The sequence below is a fragment of the Podarcis melisellensis genome (assembly GCF_964234715.1).
Source record: "Podarcis melisellensis genome assembly, chromosome: 8".
Lineage (NCBI taxonomy): Eukaryota > Metazoa > Chordata > Lepidosauria > Squamata > Lacertidae > Podarcis > Podarcis melisellensis.
In genome coordinates this window covers 34,467,509-34,487,015 of record NC_138540.1, presented here as the reverse complement: position 1 = coordinate 34,487,015, position 19,507 = coordinate 34,467,509, and positions in this window count along the sequence as shown.

Genomic DNA, 19,507 nt, shown 5'->3' with positions numbered 1-19,507 from the left:
GAAGGCAATTTTAAAAGAAGCACCCAAGGATCTTTAAAAGGGGAGGGGCACTGAAATTAAGTTAATACAGCACTTGTTAAAATATACCAAAGGAGAAGAGCAGAAGAATGAAGTCAGTGAGAAAGAATTTGGGTTGCAGAATTGCATCTTTGCCTATGCAAATTTTCCCAATCTCCTGTCTGTAAAATGGGAATGATAATGGCCTACCTATCCAGTTTGTTGCGATGCTAAATATGACAGTGGTTCTTAATTTGGGAGACTATTTTGGGCTTTTCCTCCTGTGTTTTGAATCCATGGAGTGAATAATCAGCTGTACTTGGCAAACTGCTTTCCTGCCAAGGATAGTTAACCTTAATGCAGAGGTGAGGAATCTCTTCCTGCCTGAGAATCAATTCAGGGGAACCCCCCGAGAGTGACATGCCAGTGGTGGCTGCTGAGGGGCATGGCCTGCGGACAGGGGTGTGGCTGTGGTGGTGGCATAGTCTTGAAGGGCAGTTAGCGAGGGCCTAACAACGCGAAATGTGGAAGAAGAAGTAGTAGAAGAAGAAGAGTTTGGATTTGATATCCCGCTTTATGTTATCCCGCAGCTGCATGTGGAGGAGCAGGGAATCGAACCCGGTTCACCAGATTATGAGTCCACTGCTCTTAACCACTACACCACACTGGCTCTCTGGAAATCGGACCTTTGTGGCTCTGCAGACCTGATGAACTCCTGCCAGTTGCAAGGTTGTTGCACCCAATCACTGTTGTGGGGCTGGGGAGAAATACTGGATGGACCTGTGTAATGTAGCACCTATTTTTCAAGATCCTTCTCAGTGTGATGCATCTGTCTGGGCTGTACCACTTCCAGGAAAGTTGGCGGCTCAGCAGTGGAGTCCCACATGGAATGTCCCAAGTTCAAACTCTGGCATCTCTGGGTAGAGCTAGGAGAAACTCCTGAGTCTGAAACCCTGGAGAGTTACTCCAATCGTGAGCTAGATGGGCCAGTGGCCAGACTCAGTTTCCTGTGCTCCTCTGATACAAAAAAAGTATCTGCACATAGGTTGGGTTCTAGCTGGAGTCTTGTCTTGACACATATCCTAGATTACCTCTTTCCTTCATACGTACTATGTATGTGCAGACCACCAACCCTTTGGTTCCAGAAACTCATCCCCAGTGCCCCTTGCTCTACCCTACAGTAAACATTATTCAGACCTGATCCAGTGACAGCAGATTTTCAAAGTCTGATAGTTTGGTGTTTGTGCAACTTTTACTAAACACCCCACCCCATGGGCAACATTCCTTTGTGGGCGAATTTGTGGGGGTCACATGCCAATGGTTGGTGTGGCAGAAAAATGGGGTGTGGACAGACAGATGCCACTGTCCATCTTCCATCCCTAGGTAAGCAGGAGATATTATCACAACTCAAGGACACATTCCAACTCGGTGAAAATCACTTGAGCAGGCCAGTGGGATGTGTGGTCTGGGGGTGGGGCCTGGGAAGAGTCCTGGGGGCCATAGAAAGATGCCAGGGGCAGGTAGAGATCTTTGTTATATAGCCCAACAACATAAATTGATGTGCCCAGACAATCTCCTTTTGTACAAGAAATCAGAGGTTTTAATTATGCCCTCCCCCCTTTCCCTTCTTACCACCTGATGATGTACAGGCCTTTCTGAAAAGAGTTTGCATTTTGTTTTAAAGTTTGCATGAAAGGAATATAAAGTTGAGAAAGAGAGGTTGGCACTGTGCAGGATTAACTTTTCAGGTAACAGAAGAATTACCTTTGGCGACATTTCTCTTGATGACACGCAAGAATGGAGGGAGGACATAAAAGGGGCCACCTAAGATGTGGAAATCTTCCCCTTCAACTTGAAACACGGCCCTTTAAAAGGCACTTACAACCTCATCTGTACATCCCAATGTTTCTTTTCTTTACCCAGAATGTCTTTTCATGAAATTTGTCTTGGTGTTTGATCTGTTACCCTTTCTTGGTTATCTTTGTCTAATCTTTTGCAATGTAATTTTTTCTCCCTTGCAGAAATTAATTCTTTCGCCCTCCTCTCATCTCTGATTATTTTATGTTGTGAGCTCTCTTAAAAGTTTTCTGCTCCATTGCTCTTTTCAGGGTACATTTTCCTCTGCTCAAGATGCATTCAAAGTGGAAGTGGGTAAACTGCAGCCTGGGTGACACATATGCAGTCCCCAAACTCATTTCTTCATGCCTCTGGAAGCTGCCCCTATTCATCAACCCTATCAGATTTTGAAGATTTTCAGAATGGTGGAGATGGGCAGGAGTGGGAAATGAGGCATTCTTCTATGACTCAGATTTTGTTCCAAACCGGAGAAGGATTTGGGGGCTTTAAAAATTAACCCCTCATTTGAAGTGAGCTGGTTTGTTTTTTAAGCCCCCAAATTTCATTCCCAGGCTTGGCTTAGGAAAATTCATGGAATGCAAATGGTTTTCTTCAACATTTCTCCTGTCTTATGATGTTGGTGGGTGCATGATGCCTGTGCAAGCCGTGGTGGAGAGCTGCTTGAGAATTCATTTGCCAGCCCCTTCTAAAACATAAGCTTGGAGCCACTGAAGTCCTACTCAGACAGAGTAGGCCCATTGAAATTAAATTGGCCATGGCAATAAACCCTGGTGGATCTACTATGAGTAAGACTAGCACTGGCTGTCACCCTTAGTTGGGAACAAGGGAGAGGGTTACAGATCCGCGTAGAGGGGCAGAAAACTCCTAAAACATGTGCCGAAATAATCAGGATCATTGGCTCAAATAGAGAAGATATTCAGTGAATTAAATGGTGTTTGGTAGGGTGGCCTCTGATGCTTCCTGAAGCTGCCCCATTCAGCCCCATTCACTTGGCTGAAGTGTGGGGGACAAATTCTCTAAATTAATAATAAACATTCTTCCATCCCATCAGAGTTTCATCCTTCCTACTTATTTCATCTGAATCCACACCCTCACCCCAGTTTTTAAAAGGATTTCTCTCCCTGTTGCTATGTAGTTTCAGAACAATTAGAAGGGGAAATGTTTTATTTTTTAAGGAAAAAACCACCCCTGCCATTTCCATAGCCCAGGGAAAAGAAACGTTTTCTCCTGCTGTCTGGTAGGCTTCTGCAAAGTGCATATGAAGCACACTAAAGTCAGAAAGGAGTTGCTTTCATTTGCTTTCTGGAAGAGTTTTGGGTGTCTGTATCCAACCTTTTCCATTTGCTAGCTCAAGGGCTCCTAGCAGATGGGTGTATTTTAACTTTGTGCAACAGAGAAACTCACCACAACTGCACTAGTAGAAACTTGAGGCACAACGGTTTGCAGCATCTATTTATGACAAATCTTTTGGCAACCTGTTTATGTATTCTATTGTCCAACAATGTCCTACTGGGGCAAAACAGTTTGCTGGTGGAACAAGTATGCAGTTAAGTGACTTTAACGTAGTGCTACAAACCCAAAGTTTGTTACTTGAAAAATAAATTTTAAAATCCTCTGAATACTAAATGAGAGTAGTCCTATCAACCCAGTGGAGCTTACTTCTGACTCGATTTGCACAGGACTTGGAATTCTACCCTTTGTCTACTTTTGCCTCTAGCTCTGCCCACCACTAGAATGCAGCCCTCCAAAGGTTGCCCAGAGTGCAATGCGGCCCTCAGCTTGAAAAATGTGACAGAAGGGTACGTGCATCTGATTAGACCAGACCCCAAATGTTTGCTTCTCCCCTGCAACCATTCTGCACCCTGGACTTGAGGAGCTGCATTTCCCTTCTTTGAAGAACTGCTGTCCTCAAAGCACTCAAATCTAACCCTGGAATGTAACTGCAAATTATGTATCTTCAGAAAAGTCACTGTCGGTATTATTTATAATTACGTTCTAAGTGGTATATGGAAACCGCCTCTTACACAGACAACAAGTTAAATTGGTAAATGTCACAAAAACTCCACAGAAACTTAATCAGAGGTTTATTAACTTCAGCCGTGACTGCTGAAAACCAGGGATAGGTGGTGACGGCAAAGGACAGGGCAGAGTGCAGGGCGGCTGACAGCCAGTGGAGCAGGCATCCCCCAACTTGGCCCTCCAGATGTTTTGTGACTACAACTCCCATCATCCTTAGCTAACAGGACCAGTAGTCAGGGATGATGGGAGTTGTAGTCACAAAACATCTGGAGGGCCAAGCTTGGGGATGCCTGCAGTGGAGCTAGGGGTGGGTGCAGCCAAAGGTCACAATAGGTAGGGTATACTTGTGTCATGACCCCATAACCTATCGGTGAACTGGATATGGAATCAGACTTCAAGGACACCGTTTGGTGAAATGGGTCAGATCTGACTGCAGAAGATAGGGAGACCTGGGGCGGTTGGACAGGAGCTCCCAGAGGAATCTGCCAGATCAACAGGGCCTAGGGGGCCACAGCCCAGATCCTCATGGACATCTTCCCCTGAGACTGAAGAACCAGGTGCCTCTGAGGTAGAAATTCTGTAAAAAACCATTATCAGTGAGGCCAGTGTCACATATGCAATAGTGTGTCCTGACCGGAAACAGTTTAGATAGAGCCTAATGGCTGAATTCCAGAGTGAAAAGCAACTCCAGGTGGAGAAAAACAATTCTAGGAGGGCCCTGTGCATACAGTTTAAAAAGAAAAAAAGAAATTAAGAAGTGTCTGCAAAGCAGGTTTTCTAACGGAGCATTATGGCACCATTTTTTAGCATTAGAAATCCCTGTCAAGCAGAAATGTTGTTCCATGACCAAAGTGCCGCCATTTTGATTTTTCAGCTTTCATGGAGTTGATAAATATTTTGCAAACTGAAAAATCAACCTACATTGTTAACCAGGTAACAGGTTTGCCATGTTGCCAACTTCAGTATGTGCTGAATTTCCCACCTGAGAAAACCTGATCTTTGCATGTGTTAATTGCTTAAACATCGGCGGAAAGGAAAAAAATTACCTTGAATGGTCAATGACAATAATGAATGCCAGCATCTGGCCGTGTCAGGCACTTGGCTAGTCAGTGCTGCAATATCCAGTGCCAAGTTATTGCTGACAAGGGCTGTAGCTCAGTGGCAGAATGCCTGCCTTATATGCAGAAGGTCCTAGGTTCAATCCCCAGCATCCCCAGGTTAGGCCTGGGAGAGACCCCTGGCTGAAACCCTGGAGAGCTGCTGCCACTCAGCGCAAGCAGTACTGAGCTAGATGGGGCAATGGCCTGGCTCAGTAAAAGGCAGCTTTGTAAGTCTACAAAGGGTAAGACTGGGAACTTTCCCTGTTTGAACATCTACAGTGACTTTGCCAGTCAGTGTAGACAGTGCTGAACCAGATGGACTAATAATAATAATAATAATAATAATATAATTTATTATTTATACCCCACCCATCTGGCTGGGCCTCCCCAGCCACTCTGGGTGGCTTCCAAAAAAATATTAAAATACTGTAAAACATCAAACATTAAAAGCTTCCCTAAACAGGGCTGCCTTCAGATGTCTTCTAAAAGTCTGGTAGTTGTTGTTCTCTTTGACATCCGGTGGGAGGGCTTTCCACAGGGAGGGCGCCACTACCGAGAAGGCCCTCTGCCTGGTTCCCTGTAACTTGGCCTCTCGCAGTGAGGGAACCGCCAGAAGGCCCTCGGAGCTGGACCTCAGTGTCCGGGTAGAATGATGGGGGTGGAGACGCTCCTTCAGATATACTGGACCGAGGCTGTTTTGGGCTTTAAAGGTCAGCACCAACACTTTGAATTGTGCTCGGAAACGTACTGGGAGCCAATGTAGGTCTTTCAAGACCGGTGTTATATGGTCTCGGCGGCCGCTCCTAATCACCAGTCTAGCTGCCGCATTCTGGATTTGTTGTAGTTTCCGGGTCACCTTCAAAGGTAGCCCCACGTAGAGCGCATTGCAGTAGTCCAAGCGGGAGATAACTAGAGCATGCACCACTCTGGCGAGACAATCCGTGGGCAGGTAGGGTCTCAGCCTGCGTACCAGGTGGAGTTGGTAGACAGCTGCCCTGGACACAGATTTGACCTGTGCCTCCATGGACAGCTGTGAGTCCAAAATGACTCCCAGGCTGCGCACCTGGTCCTTCACGGGCACAGTTACCCCATTCAGGACCAGGGAATCCTCCACACCTGCCCGCCTTCTGTCCCCCCAAAACAGTACTTCTGTCTTGTCAGGATTCAACCTCAATCTGTTAGCCGCCATCCATCCTCCAACCGCCTCCAGACACTCACACAGGACCTTCACCGCCTTCACTGGTTCTGATTTAAAAGAGAGGTAGAGGTCTGATTTGGTAGAAGTCAGCTATGTTCCTATGGGTAACAGGGAAATCGTCTGACGCTTTTTGCTCAGAGCTAGCTGCAGCTAAAAACCCAGCACGAATATTTTTTGGGATGAGGGATAGACAGAGAAGAGCAGGAGAAGGCAGTGGGGGCTCCTGCCCAGCAGGTTAGGCACATTCTGCAAAATGGAGGTCTTGCCCTTTTGCTTAGCTGCGCTATAGTCCAAATTCCAAACTCTCCAGAATCACAAAATCTGGGTGATTTCTCTCTCTCTCTTCTGAACGGCTTTGCTAGCTTCCTTTGTGAATTGGATAAAGACCAGGTTCTGCAAAGCACTGAGCGGATGGCTGGCAGCAGCTCCCATTCAGAAGATCCCAGCATGCTGTGTAAATGGGATTTGAGCTCTTTTGATAATTGTTCTCACATGGGTCCCACTGAGCTGCCCTGAAAATCCAGCCCCATGTCCTAAACAATAATTTGAGCTAGCAGCCCATCCTTGGACCCAGCTGAGGTGATGATGGTGTAACAGAGCTTCAGATGCCAATAATGTCAAAGTGAGACGGATAAAGCAAGTAGATTGCCTATGGCTGGACCTGCTATCTCCCCCCCACCTCTTTTCATGTTTCTGTCTCATGGGCTTCAGTAGACTCTGTTTACTATGGAGAGCCCTGATTTTCTGGGAACTGCCCTAGATACATCATTCCCCCCATTTTTCTTTCTGGGACATTGCTGGGAATACATCTAATTATTATTATTGCTAGTGTGTACACTGTGGAGAAAGTGGATAGAGAAAAGTCCCTCCCCCTCTCATAACACTTAGAACTCTTGGGACATCCAATGAAGCTGACAAATAAAAGGGAGGACTTCTTCATGCACAGCGCATAGTTAAGCTATGGAACTCACTGCCACAGGAGACAGTGATGGCCACCAACTTGGTTGGCTTTAAAAGAAGCTTAGGCAAATTCATGGAGGTTAGATAAGGCCACCAATGGCTTCTAGCCATGATGGTTGTTTTCTGCCTCCACTGCATGTGAATACCAGTTTCTGGAAAACTGCAGGAGGAGAAAATATTGCTGTGCTCAGATCCTGCTTGAAGGCTTCCCAGGGGCACCTGGTTGTCCAGTCTGAGAACAGGATGCTGGACTAGTTAGGCCATTGGCCTGATCCAGCAGGCTCTCCTTAAGTTCTTCTGTGGGGCTGTGCTCCTTCTCCTTCCACTAGCCAACCACTCCCTCCACCCTGCATCAACCCACTAGAGCTTCTCCTTCCTACCCCAGGCAACTTGCATTTCACACGTCCGCCTCCATTTCTGAAAGCACTTTCCTCCTCTACAACCCCACGTAGCACCAATTTTCACCTCCCCTCCCCTGCCCATGCCCCCCACTCCTTCTGTGCAACTCCCCCTTACACCCAAAACACCCCCGTGGTACACTGAGTTAGACTTGGACCCCGTCTGCACTATACATTGAAAGCAGTGTTATCCTGGCTTCTCCCAAAGAATTCTGGAAACGGTGACTTCTCATCAGGACACCTCTCTTCTCTTCACAGAGCTACGGTTCCCAGAGTGGCTTGGCAATCAATCCCTTTCCCCATGGAAATCTGGGAATTGCAGCTCTGGGAAGGGAACGGGGTCTCCTAACGACTCTCAGAGCCCTTAACAGCTGACAGTTTCCAGAATTCTTTGGGGGGAGCCACAACATTTAAGTGGCATAATATTTCTTTAAACATATGGGGCAGATGGGACAGTGGTAGAATTCAGCTTCTTACTCTTGGCTATAAGAAGAGGGGGTATATGTCCACACGAGAGGGCCCTCCTTTTGAGGTCTGAAATGTTGGAGTCTCTTAAGATGGAGTTCAACCGCTTAATGATACAGAGGGAAGGAAAGTTCTTTCCTACCCTCCAAATCAAGAAGAATGCAGCCGCCCCATCAACAATTTAAATATCTTCCATTAAGGTGAGTTGGCGCTTTGGACTTTTACTCTAGTTTCTCTCCCCCCCAACCCCCTTCCTCTCCCTTTGAACAGCTCCTGCTGCTAGGTGTGGAAAGTCCTGTGCCATAAAGAAACGCTGGAGCCCCAGCAAAATAAAGACAAAGAGAGAGAGAGAGAAAGCTCTGTGAGAAGAAGTTCAAAAGAAGCGGAGACTAAGAATGAAGTTTTCAAGCTATGTTCCAAGGCAAGGACTTTTTCATCTTTAAACCTTTGAATTGCGAATTCACGCCAGTAAAAGTTACTACTAGGTTAAAGTTTAAATGGCATAGAAAAAGGAGTGAGAGAAAAGATTAAACATGTTCTGTCTGGACAGTGGAACAAAGACTTTGAATCCTTATCTATGCACCTGTCTATAGACCGTCTAAGTTCTCGGAGTCCCACAGAGGACATGAGATGAAGTCCTCTTATTGTTCGTATTAAGGACGGAAGTAATTGAAAGGAAAAGGGAAAGGAAGGGAGAAAAAGGGTCTCGAATCAGCTATGACTGCCTGTATGGTTAAAAAATAATTTAAAGGGAAAGGGACTGTCAAGCAGTTCATATTATGGAAATCTGACCGTTGAAGGCAGAGTTCCCCCCCCCCAAAAGATCTCTGGCTATTATTCTTTGCAAGAGTGTCTCATGCCCTCTCCAAATTAACGTCAATGGACACACTGAAAAATTGGCCACTTCTTTTACAGCTGTTCCATTTTTTTGCCCAGTTTAAGTTTTGGGATCAAAACTAGCAATTTCTTGTTGCCCACAAGCATTAGGGCAGGGGCGGCTCTCCAGATGTTTTGGCTTACAACTCCAATCAGCCACATTTGCTGGGGCCCCCAGATTGGAATTGGCCAGCATGGCCAATGGTCAGGGATAATTGGCTTTATAACAACATCTGAATGTTCACCACGGTTTAACCACCCCTGCCCTAAGAGATGGTGCAGTCCAGCTCTGGATACTTTCCATGTATTTCTGCAAAGCTTGAGAGAGGTATGTTTACACCCAGCCTCCACAGCAAAAGGAAAGGAGCTGCAGCTCAGTGGCTGATCACTTGCTTTGCATGCAATGGGTCCCAGGCTCAACCCCTGGCATCTCTATGTGGGGCTGAGAGAGACCCCTCTCTGACACCCTGCAGAACCACCGCTGGTCCACCCAGACCAGCCTTCTCCAATTTGATTCCCTTCCAGATGTTTTCAGACTCCAATTCCCATCAGTCTCATCCGGAATGGCTGATGGTCAGGGATGACAAGAGTCATATTCCAAAACATGTGGAGGTCACCAAGTTGGGAATGTCTGGGATAGATGATGAGCTTGATGGACCAGTTGCCTATGCAGGGCTGGCTCCAGGTTTCTGGCCACAGGGTGTCAGTGGGCCCCTTAACACCTCCCTTTCTTCCTCAAAGCATACCCATCCCTCTTGACCCCACCATCTAAACCAGTGGTTCCCAAAGTGAGCAGTGGGATTACCTAGGGAGGCACTAGGGAGGCAAAGGGGTGGCAGGAGGTGTAAATGACTATCAGACTTTGGAAATCTGGTATCACTGGATCAAGTTAATTCATTTAGTTGAATTAATTCAGCTAAAAGGTTTTAGTGGGATTGTGCAATACTGTGCTCTTAATTGCTCCTGTTTTGAATTTTATTGTGCTATTATTTTCCTTATTAAAAAGGTAAAGGTAAAGGTACCCCTGCCCGTACGGGCCAGTCTTGACAGACTCTGGGGTTGTGCGCCCATCTCACTCAAGAGGCCAGGGGCCAGCGCTGTCCGGAGACACTTCCGGGTCACATGGCCAGTGTGACATCGCTGTTCTGGCGAGCCAGAGCTGCACACGGAAACGCTGTTTACCTTCCCGCTGGTAAGCGGTCCCTATTTATCTACTTGCACCCGGAGGTGCTTTCGAACTGCTAGGTTGGCAGGCGCTGGGACCGAGCAGCGGGAGCGCACTCTGCCGCAGGGATTCGAACCGCCGACCTTTCGATCGGCAAGTCCTAGACGCTGAGGCTTTAACCCACAGCGCCACCTGTGTCCCTCCTTATTGGATCGTGCAAACTGCTATGCTGAAAAATGACACTTATAGGATAGGGCAAGGGACACTGGGGGTGTTTATGGAACCAAGGGGGTGGTGGCCCCAAGACATTTGGGAACCACTGATTTAAACAAAAACAAATTTTGATCGATTGTCAAAGAAATAGGCAAACTTTAGTATTTAGCTTATTTTTATTCATCAGATGTTGGATAAATATGTCCCAATACCCCAATGAATGTTATTTTGTGATGCATTGCTCCCAATTGTCTTAACATATGAGATTTTATACATTAGTATCTTATGCTGCATGGCATTTAAAATAATATTTTACTCAAAGTACCAAAATGCTGCATACTTATCAAGGTTCTATACATGGTTTTCAGCCCACAACACACCAAAACAAACAGAAAACCCATATTCAGATGGGTCTCTTTTCTTTATGGCATATAGAATTAGAACCTCAGAAAATAAAACTCCTGTTTGAGGGGTGGGGGCTGCATATGATTTAATTTAAATTCAGGCGCTGTGCAGATTTGACACGGCGTCATTAATTTTACAGAATATATGTCCGACTGGGTATTGTACACAATGTCACTTGGCGTATGTCTTCATTTGTTAGAGTGTGCTGATTTGTTACAGCGCTCCAACACCTGCCCTGTGAACTGAAGAGTACATTCTCTTGCCAATCCTGAAACCCTTAGATTGAATTGCGTATTTGAATTGCCCATCCATCTCATACAGTGAAAGTTGTGCTGTGCTCTTATGCTGCTGCAAAATACTCTGGCACCGTTGAACATAAAGCATTTAGAAATGCACCCATAGCAATGATCCAACTGGCTACACCATATCACTTTTTCCTTCTCATAAAGTAAATCTCTAGGGGTGGTATCTGACTACGTGGTATCCAACTAAGTAGACCGACTAAAATAAATTATTTCAGTGGATCTACCTGGGGTATGATGGGACGCTGGTGGCACTGTGGGTTAAACCACAGAGCATAGGACTTGCCGATCAGAAGGTTGGCGGTTCAAATCCCCGCCATGGGGTGAGCTCCCATTGCTCGGTCCCTGCTCCTGCCAACCTAGCAGTTCAAAAGCACGTCAAAGTGCAAGTAGATAAATAGGTACCACTCCAGCGGGAAGGTAAACGGCGTTTCCATGCATTGCTCTGGTTCGCCAGAAGCAGCTTAGTCATGCTGGCCACATGACCTGGAAGTTGTACGATGGCTCCCTTGGCCAGTAAAGCAAGAGGAGCACCGCAACCCCAGAGTCAGTCACGACTGGACCTAATGGTCAGGGGTCCCTTTACCTTTTTTACCTGGGGTATGATCAATGCTTTTTCTTCTAGGAAAAAAAAAGCTGTCAGTACTCCATACACTTGAGTACCCCCAGAAAAAAAGCACTGGTATGACATGTCCTTTCACCTCCAGGACATGGGGAAACTATTTTCTCATGCTTATATTGTTAATATAAAAGGTTACTTTTATGATGCCCATGTGAACTTGTGCACAGACTACATAAGATCTAGCATGTATTGGAGATGGATGAATTCATCAATTTTGGTTCTCAGAGAGTCTCATTTTTCCAAGTCTTAAATTCAGGACTCCACAATTCCACAGCAATTTGTGATTATTATTTTAAATAAAAAAAATCCTCATGAAAATCCATCAACATCATAGTGTGATTTTTATCCTAAACACATTTTTCTATGCAGTTTTGGGTAATATACATGTTTTTGCAGACAATTTTCTTTACTAGAATGCAATTATGTATTTGATTTTTGTGATTATACATGTGTGCTAATGCACATTTCCACCCCACCCCAATGGAATGTATTTTTGTACGCCTTGTTTTATTGTAGGACTGGATTGTAAAATTCAGAGATGTGTAAGTTTGGAAAGATAGCTGCTTTTCAGTTTGTATGTTGGTTCGAGAAGTGCAAATTAGGTAGTTTCTCATGAAAGTGGGAACATAGTAGTATTTCCCCTCCACCCACAAGAAGCATGCATTTGCACAACCTCAAAATGTGTTGTATCAAACTCTCTTGTCAAATAACCTGGTTTTTCGAGGTGAGGCTGGTCTTCCCTTTTGCAGTTGGATTTGGCAGCTGAGCCATTGCGCTTTCCCCTGAAAAACTTGCAAAGTTTGCCCCCTTTTGTTTCAATTTTTTTAGGACCTGAGGAGTCGTCCATAAAGGAGGCTTCCTGTAGGGATGCCAGGGTCTCATGGCCAGTTGGTAGAGAGGGCAGAGCAAAAAAAAGGGGGGGAAATAAAAATCTGTGCAGGAGGGCATCCACAGAAATCTTTTCAGGATTTCCACTTTGTTCCCTTTGGCTGGGAAGTTTCTTTTGAAAATTGGTGATGTGCAAGTGGATAAATGAAAGAGAAGGACATGGGGCTGAATGGCAATGTTCTTTCGGGAGTTCAATAAATTTATATAGTGGGAGATTGTGAGAAAGAGAGAAAAGGGTGGGGGGCAGTGAAGAGAGGAAGTTCATATCTGATAAAATGCCCACCAGAAAACCCTCTAATTTGTTAATAGTGCAGGGCGAAAGGGTGGGATACAGACAATTTAGGCTATTCCCTCCTTTGGAACGCGTTCCATGGTTTGCTCACGGTAACGTTTCATTTCATTGCAGTAACCGCTTGGCTTTTTAAAGCAACAAAAAATTGAAGCAGGAATAATGTAGAATAGATAGCTTGTGGTCAGTGTGATTCAGATCTATTTCACAGCTAGGGTTTGGTGGTTTTCTAAGTAATTTCCCTCCCTAAATCATGTCCCTTATGTCTCAGCATCCCCACTTAAAACATATGGCTGAAAGGATTTAGGCTCTGACTGCAACCCTTTTTGAAAATGCAGATCAAGGGAAGAGCGACAAAAAGCATCATTCCAAAACCGCATTCTCTCCCTCTCTCTTTTAAAAAGAGTAAGTGCAGATGCAAAATGTTCCAATCTCTTGGAGAAATATTCCCACTATCATACTTACTTCCATGTTTAGGATTGAGCCTTAACCATAGGAAAACAGGAAGCTGCCTTATCTTGAGTCTATTTTAGTATTGTTTACACTGAGTGGCAGCTGCTCACCAGGATTTTAGGCAGGGGTGTCTCCCATACCTTCCTGGAGATGCCAGAGGTTGAACTTGAGATCTTCTGCATTCAAGGCAGATGCTCTGCTACTGCCCTTCTCCCAATCTTAGGTCGCACCTGCATTATGCATTTAAAACAGCATCATGCCACTTGGAAAAGTCATGGTTTCCCCCAAAGAATCCTGGGAACTGTAGTTTGTTAAGCATGCCAAGAGTTCTTAGGGGAACCCTATTCCCTTCACAGAGCTACAATTTTCAGAATGGTTAACAACTGATACCTCTTCTCAGGTAACCCTGGGAATTTAGAGGAGGGTCATTGCTCAGTGAGACTCTTGAGAGTCCCATGGACTCCAAGAAGATCAAACCGATCCATTCTTAAGGAAATCAGCCCTGAGTGCTCACTGGAAGGACAGATCGTGAAGCTGAGGCTCCAATACTTTGGCCACTTCATGAGAAGAGAAGACTCCCTGGAAAAGACTTTGATGTTGGGAAAGATGGAGGGCACAATGAGAAGGGGACGACAGAGGACGAGATGGTAGGACAGAGTTCTCCCAGCATGAATTTGACCAAACTGCGGGAGGCAGTGGAAGACAGGAGTGCCTGGTGTGCTCTGATTCATGGGGTCACGAAGAGTCGGACACGACTAAACTACTAAACAACAACAACAAAGCCAGGGGCATTGTGCCCCATTTCAACACTTGAGGCAACATGAGAAGTGCTGCCCTGCTCTGCTGCTCTGCCCAACTTGACACCTCTGCTGTTGGCACCGCTACTGTGCCACCCACAACTGCCACCACTGCCACAATGCCCACCTATGCTGCTACTGCTGCCACAATGCCTTCACTGTTGGCATCATTTGTGCAGAATTCCAATGAGATCTCATAAGACCTCCTGCACTCCATGAGATCTTGTGAGATTTTGGTACAATCTCATACGATCTTACCAGAAATTGGCACCGATGCAGGCAGTGTAGATGATAGTGCCTCAGGGGCTTCCAGCGCCTGAAGCGGCTACTACACCTCACTGCGTGAGTGGGCCGGCCCTGTGTAGAACATCTGCTTTGCAGGCATAAGGTGCAGGCATAAGGTGCCATGTAGAACTCGAAATGCCTGAAAGCCCCAATTGTGGGACAATGAGAGTGAAGCTGACCAACTGTTGAGGAAGTATGGCTGTGTAAGGATGCAACCTCATGGTTCCACAGAAGGGTTTAGAGTTAGAAGAAGGCATTATTTTCCTTTCTGTCCTACACAAAGCACCCTTTCCATTCCACTACAGTTTGTCCTTCACCCCCATTCCCCTGATGTTAGTCACCGCACGGTCGTGTCATGTTATGTGTTCTTCCACCCTGTTCATTTCAATACAAAGGAAAAACAAGACAAATGGTACAGGGTGGGGTGGTAATGAAGCATGTATCATTTGCAGACTGGAAGGAACAACAATGGAGAATACATGTTATGTTTGCTGGGGTGATTTCTGATTCAGCACCTGGTTCCATTTTTGTTGAGATTGGATGGCCGAACAATTTGAACCAGCATTTTTACCCTCTGCAACTGAAACAGGGGCACCTGGCAAGTATGTCCAAGGCATGAACAGATAGGAAAACTTGTTAGCCTGAGCACTGTGTCTTGTGTTTAGATGAAATAGGATGAGTGGCCAATTCCTTTTCACTTTAGAACATAAGAAAAGCCCTGGTGGGTCAGAACAAAGTCCCATCTATTGCAGGCATCCTGCTCTCACAGCCATTGACCAGATACCTGTGATGATGATGGTAATAATAATAATAATAATAATAATAATAATAATAATAATAATAATTTTTTATTTATACCTCGCCCATCTGGCTGGGTTTCCCCAACCACTCTGGGCAGCTTCCAACAAAGTATTAAAATACAGTGGTCAAACAGGATCCAAGCTCAACAGCACACTCTCTCCACTTGCGATGCTCTGCTAGCGTCACTGAGAGGCCTGCTGCCTCCAACAGTGGAGGCGGAACACAGCCCACATGGCTAGCAGCCAATGGGAAGAGATGGAAACACCACCCAAACAATGACATCCGCACAAAGGCTCATTGCCGTACGACCTCTGTGCAAACAAATCACGACAAATGCTCAGGAAGGACCATATATTGTCTCACCTCCGTGTGATCTTTGTGCAAGCAAATCCGGATGGATGATCAACAAACAGGCCATCTGGCAGAGCCCCGGGTTTTGCGTTTGCTTGAGCAAGCTGTCTTTAGCTTTCCAGCACCGTGGATGTTTAAAACATTGAAGAACAAATAGACGGCCTCAGGTAAGCCATTAAGCAAAATAAACAAGCCAGGAAGGAGTTGGAGAGTGAAGGTGCTGCTCGAATAAGGAAGCCCTTCAGTGAGGAAGGCTCGTATTTTAATCATCCAGGGGAGCAAATGCTGGCTGGATGTGGCAGGTGACTTATTTAATACCGGCCGGCTCTAGCTAGCTGTACCAAGACTGCCATAAAAAAGCATGTATTTATATGCACATGCCTAAGAGTCTGCAGGCAGGGCATGTAATAGGCTTGCTGTACTCTTTAGACTGCAGGAAGCTGAGCTTATGTTTTCAAACTCCAGATTTCCCGTCCATCTCAAGCTTGTCCCAACGGCATTTAGGCCAGCGACATGTGTGATGAGAAAATCAGCAGTAGAGAGAGACAGAAGGTGTCTGGACTTCCCCATCTCAGTTAATTTCTCTACACACAGATCATTTGGGTATGTTGGGCCAGCAGAGAGCTTCCTGCAGCACCTTATGGACGATTTAATCCATACCTATATATCTTTATTGTTCTGGTGGTCAGAGCCAAAGCTAGGTGATCTTGCGCCCCCGGCAGAACCGTCCAGATTGCACCCCCTAGCCATGGACAAATGAGCTCTTCTTTCTGCCTCTCCTCCAACCCCCTTCTCCACTCATTCAATTCACCCTCTACTTAAAACCTTTTCTTATGAGGCAATAATCAATATTTTTATTTATGGACATATTTTAGCTGATTTTGCACCCACCCCTCACCTGCACCCCTGGCAGGGGCCCACCTCGCCACCCCCTAGCTACGGCCCTGCTGCTGCTGCTGGTTGCTGTTGTTGCTTTATTTGTTTGCTTGTTTAGTGCATTTGCAGCCCACCTTCCCTCCAAGTTGTTCAAGGTGGCGTACAAAGTTATTCTTCCTATTTTATCCACTCAACAATCCTGTGAGGTAGGCTGGAAGTGAGTGAGTGGCCCAGTGGAACCCACTGAGCTTCATGGCTGAGCAGGGATTTGAACCCTGGTCTCCCCAGTCCTAGTCCAATACTCTAACCACTACACCACTCTGGCTCTTCTCTGTATATCTATAGCTGTGGGATGCTATGGTGAGGCTAAATGCGGTTAGGGGTTGAGAACTTTTTTCAGCTGAAGAACAACTTCGGGGGGGGGGATGCTGGGGGAATAGATGCCAGCGGTGGGCAAGGCCAGAGGATAAAGTGGGTGGAGCAATGAAGGCAAATGTTACTTTTGTACAATAGGCTAGTTTCTATACATGTTCCTCTCTGTCCTCCATCCAGACAAGCAAGAGGCATGATCAGAGTTGAAGGACACATTCCAGCAGAGAGAACCCACCAGGCCAAACTATTTATCCAAGTAGCCCAGGATTCTCTGGTCTGGTAGAAGCTCGCTAGGCTCACAGACAGACGAAGTCTTTCCTATTCCCCAGCAAGGACTCCTGTTTTAAACACAAGAGAATTAAAAACAGTTAAAAATCACAAAACCAAACCAACACATTTAAAATAACACCAAAACCAGTGCTTTTTTTTTTCTTCTAAAAAAATGTTTAGGGATACTCTCATTTTGAATCAAGAAAATCACCATTTTATAGTTCAAATCAGGAAAAATAAATACATACCGTAAATGGACAAAAGTACAAAGAACATGCATTACTCATATTGAAATAGTGCCCCTCAACAAGGCCAAACTTTCATCAGTAAAGTGCCACACATCCAAATTCCACACTGCTTCACACATTAAACACTCGCTTCCGTCTGAGACCCAGGAAACACCGTGACAGGAAATGAGGCCACCATTGGGGGTAGCAACAGAACTGACGATTCACCATGTTAGAGAAGAACCTTTAAAAAAAAAAGTTTCTTCTCCCGTTAAATTCACAAAATGTTTAGGGGTACGCATACCCCTGCATCTCTCCAGAAAAAAAGCACCGACTAAAACCATAACAAGTGGCCACTTGTGGTAAAACCCATTTATCCAGCTATGAAAAGCTGTCGGAACAAAAACACATACCCTCCAACATTCCTCCGACAAAAATAGGGATGTCCTATTCTTCATCATCATCATCATCATCATCATCATCATCATCGTTTTATTATTAATTTTATTTATACCCCGCTCATCTGACTGGGTTGCCCCAGCCACTCTGAGTGGCTTCCAACATATATAAAAACATAATAAAACATTAAACATTAAAAAAACTTCCCTAAACAGGGCTGCCTTCAGATGTCATCTAAAGGTTGTATAGTTACTTATCTCCTTGGCTCGGGGGGGTCGCATAACTCCATACCCTCCAACATTTCTGCAGTGAAAATAGGGACATCCTCAGGAAAAGCAGGACATTCCAGGATCAAATCAGAAACTGGGACAACTTCTCTAAATCAGGGACATCCCTGGAAATTAGGGAGACTTGGAGGGTCTGCTGTTCCATAGAACAGGGTCAGCCACACCCAAAGCCCTGTTCTGAGTTACTGTGGTTTCTGAGATCTTTGGAACTTGCAGGAGAAACTCTGCAAGGCCTGCAGGAGGCTGTGGCTCACCAGTCATGCGCAGGGGCTCACTTGGTGCTTACCAACCACATTTCTGCGATTCTGGGAGCAAGCGGCAAAAACTGGAGGTTTAACGAGCCCCCGGTGGGCTGCTGTGCATGGCTAGTGTGTTGCTTTAGGCTTGTCAGGTTACAGGTTGAGGAGGCCCAGCTGTAAACTGAGATGCTCAGAAATTCAAGGATTGCTAGTGAATGTGTGCATGGCAGATTAACGTCCCAATCTGCATGAGTTCTGCTTCTGAGATAATCAGATTCAATGCCCTGCATGCTCCCCCCACACCACCCCAGCAAAGATGCACTGTCCCCCTGTGTAAGAAGTGGAGGTCAAATTAGGATTCAGTGTTTTATTTCTGGAAGATTTGACTTGGTCCAGACTGTTCATTAATGGGTCATTCCACTTCTCATCCGCTCACTGTGGCAAATGAGTTTCTGGAAAGGCCAAGAACAGTTCTGGAATGGGATTCTCTCTGTGTGTAAGAGAGAGAGAAGGACCGAGGGAGAGGGAGGCATATTGGATATATTAATTACAGTACAAGTATAATTTTGGCTTCTAGCCTCATGCAACATCTGAGGTCATTTGAGAATTAGGTCCAACCCAGAACTCTGGAGCCTGAAGGTGGAGAACCGTGTCTGGCAGCAACTGGGAATGTGAGCAACACCACCAAGAACACAAAATAAGCTTTCCTGAACCAGAAAACAGTCTTCCTTTGAAATACACACTTCTCTGAATTTTGCAGAGCAGTTCTCCAGTTCTCTAGGTAGTGGGTATAAACAGCATATGTGCTGGGGTTAAGTGTGGATAAAATGCATCCATTAGTAAAATCAATATACAATAATGCATTAATTTATTATTTTTATTATATATTTGCATTTCTCTCCCCCTGTTTCTCAAAGGAGCTCAAGGTAGCAGACATGGTTCCCCCTCCTCATTTAATCCCCACAACAACCCAGTGAGGAAGGTTAGCAACTGACCTCCCAAGGTCACCCTGCAAGTTTCATGGCCAAGTGAGGATTTGAACCCTGGTCTCCTGGGTCCTAGACCGACACTCTGACCACTGCACCACCACCGGCTTTGCAAAAAATAATGTGTCCGTTAGAAGAAATTTGCACTAAAATGGTGATGAATTTTCAGGACGACTTTTTAAAAATCGCAAACTGATATGCAAGTGTAGAGAACTGGACTTAAGAGTGGAAAAAGTAGAAACAGAGAGAAACCAAAATTGGCAGATTTCTCCATCCCTACTCATGTGGCAAGTGGCTTGCTTTTCTAGCCTACCTTTTTCTCCAAGGAGCTCAGGGTAATGTACATTGTTCTTCCCCTCCATTCCCACAACAACCCAGTGAGGTAGGTTAGGCTGAGAGTGAGTGACTGG